The sequence below is a fragment of the Elaeis guineensis genome, unplaced genomic scaffold (assembly GCF_000442705.2).
Source record: "Elaeis guineensis isolate ETL-2024a unplaced genomic scaffold, EG11 Super_Scaffold_1000265, whole genome shotgun sequence".
Taxonomy (NCBI): Eukaryota; Viridiplantae; Streptophyta; class Magnoliopsida; order Arecales; family Arecaceae; genus Elaeis; species Elaeis guineensis.
Genome location: NW_027332432.1, coordinates 321,513 through 324,139, shown reverse-complemented (window position 1 = coordinate 324,139; position 2,627 = coordinate 321,513). Strand labels below are relative to the sequence as shown.

At 37.5% G+C, this 2,627-nt stretch overlaps 2 non-coding genes across 2 annotated transcripts; one reads left to right on the top strand and one right to left on the bottom strand.

Annotated features, from left to right (window-relative positions):
* Positions 1-1,865: 1,865 nt before the first annotated feature.
* Positions 1,866-1,939, top strand: TRNAM-CAU (transfer RNA methionine (anticodon CAU)). The gene has a single exon. It is a non-coding gene; the product is annotated as a tRNA-Met (tRNA).
* Positions 1,940-2,149: 210 nt separating this feature from the next.
* On the bottom strand, positions 2,150-2,220 carry TRNAG-GCC (transfer RNA glycine (anticodon GCC)). The gene has a single exon. It is a non-coding gene; the product is annotated as a tRNA-Gly (tRNA).
* Between the last annotated feature and the right edge of the window lie 407 nt (positions 2,221-2,627).

Sequence of the window (2,627 nt, the reverse complement as noted above, 5' to 3'; positions counted from 1 at the left end):
GTGGGCATAAGGGTCTTTATGACACAATCAATAATTCGATTCATTTTCAATTAGGTCTTGCTCTAGCCTCTTTAGGGGTTATTACTTCCTTAGTAGCTCAACACATGTACTCTTTACCTGCTTATGCGTTCATAGCACAAGACTTTACTACTCAAGCTGCCTTATATACTCATCACCAATACATCGCAGGGTTCATCATGACAGGAGCCTTTGCTCATGGAGCTATATTCTTCATTAGAGATTACAATCCGGAACAGAATGAGGATAATGTATTGGCAAGAATGTTAGACCATAAAGAAGCTATCAAATCTCATTTAAGTTGGGCCAGCCTCTTTCTCGGGTTCCATACCTTGGGCCTTTATGTTCATAACGACGTCATGCTCGCTTTTGGTACTCCGGAAAAACAAATCTTGATCGAACCCATATTTGCCCAATGGATACAATCCGCTCATGGTAAGACTTCATATGGGTTCGATGTACTCTTATCTTCAACGAATGGTCCAGCATTCAATGCTGGTCAAAGCATATGGTTACCTGGCTGGTTGAATGCTGTTAATGAGAATAGTAATTCGCTCTTCTTAACAATAGGTCCTGGAGATTTCTTGGTTCATCATGCTATTGCTCTAGGTTTGCATACAACTACATTGATTTTAGTAAAAGGTGCTTTAGATGCACGTGGTTCCAAGTTAATGCCAGATAAAAAGGATTTTGGTTATAGTTTTCCTTGCGACGGCCCAGGACGCGGCGGTACTTGTGATATTTCGGCTTGGGACGCATTTTATTTGGCAGTTTTCTGGATGTTAAATACCATTGGATGGGTTACTTTTTATTGGCATTGGAAACACATCACATTATGGCAGGGTAACGTTTCACAATTTAATGAATCCTCCACTTATTTGATGGGATGGTTAAGAGATTATCTATGGTTAAACTCTTCACAACTTATCAATGGGTATAACCCTTTTGGTATGAATAGTTTATCGGTATGGGCGTGGATGTTCTTATTTGGACATCTTGTTTGGGCTATTGGATTTATGTTCTTAATTTCCTGGCGTGGATATTGGCAGGAATTGATTGAAACTTTAGCATGGGCTCATGAACGCACACCTTTGGCTAATTTAATTCGATGGAGAGATAAGCCAGTGGCTCTTTCCATTGTGCAAGCAAGATTGGTTGGATTAGCCCACTTTTCCGTAGGTTATATATTCACTTATGCAGCTTTCTTGATTGCCTCTACATCAGGAAAATTTGGTTAATTTAGTTTTTTTTTATGTACTGTATCAGCAACAATCTCATTTGTTTCAATGGAGAGGGAGGATTTGCCTTCTTGTATTTTTACATCTAGGATCCGAACTGTATTATTGATAATAATAACTGATAATAATAGGAACTGAACATTATGGCAAGAAAAAGTTTGATTCAGAGGGAGAAGAAGCGGCAGAAATTGGAACAGAAATATCATTTGATTCGTCGATCTTCAAAAAAAAAAATAAGCGAAGTTCCATCGTTGAGTGAAAAATGGGAAATTCATGGAAAATTGCAATCCCCACCACGTAATAGTGCACCTATACGTCTTCATCGACGTTGTTTTTTGACTGGAAGACCTAGAGCTAACTATCGAGACTTTGGGCTATCTGGACACATACTTCGAGAAATGGTTCATGCATGTTTGTTACCGGGCGCAACAAGATCAAGTTGGTAAGGAAAAAAATATCGTTTCATATTTGTATAGATCTCTATGATCTATGATCATAGAGGGGCCCTCTTTACCATTCTGTATAAATGGACTATTCTATTTGTATAGATATGGTAGAGGGGTGTATCCAACCAATTTTTTTTTCGTCTATTGGTTCCCAGTTCTTCAGCGCGGAGTAGAGCAGTTTGGTAGCTCGCAAGGCTCATAACCTTGAGGTCACGGGTTCAAATCCTGTCTCCGCAACATTTTTTTGTCAAAAAATTATATTTTTAGGTGTAATTCTGTTACCTAGTAATTAATGACCATTTTTTTTTTCCTTTTTTTGGGGGTAGGCAAAGAAGGGGGAAGATAGAACTACTATACTAACTACTATAGTAGTTAGTATAGTAGTTAGTATAGTAGTCAACCATACCGAATTTTTTATCTTTTATCATAGTACATTACTTCATCGTGGGCGGATAGCGGGGATCGAACCCGCATCTTCTCCTTGGCAAAGAGAAATTTTACCATTCAACCATATCCGCATTTTCTTCGTTCCTGATACGCACGCATATGTCCACACATATATGACATATATCATATATCATATATGCGTCTGGATCATATTTGTGCAGGGCCGGATACTCAGATACTATAGTAAAGTACAGTAATATTTCAATTAAGATAATCTTAATCTTATTATTATATCCAATTAATAACAATATAATTTTTTTTCGTAACTCAGATTGAATCTTAATGTCTCACAATCCGAATTTATTAGAAGGTAGAAGGAGTGGCATTTCATTTTTGGATCGGGGAAATACCAAATAAGTTCAAGAGATGAGAGAATTAAGGATAGCTACCAGAAAGACTAATCCAATCCATAATGATGTACCGGAAAATACAACATTTTTGTTACTTGACCAACCATCAGAAGAAGCAAATACAACGG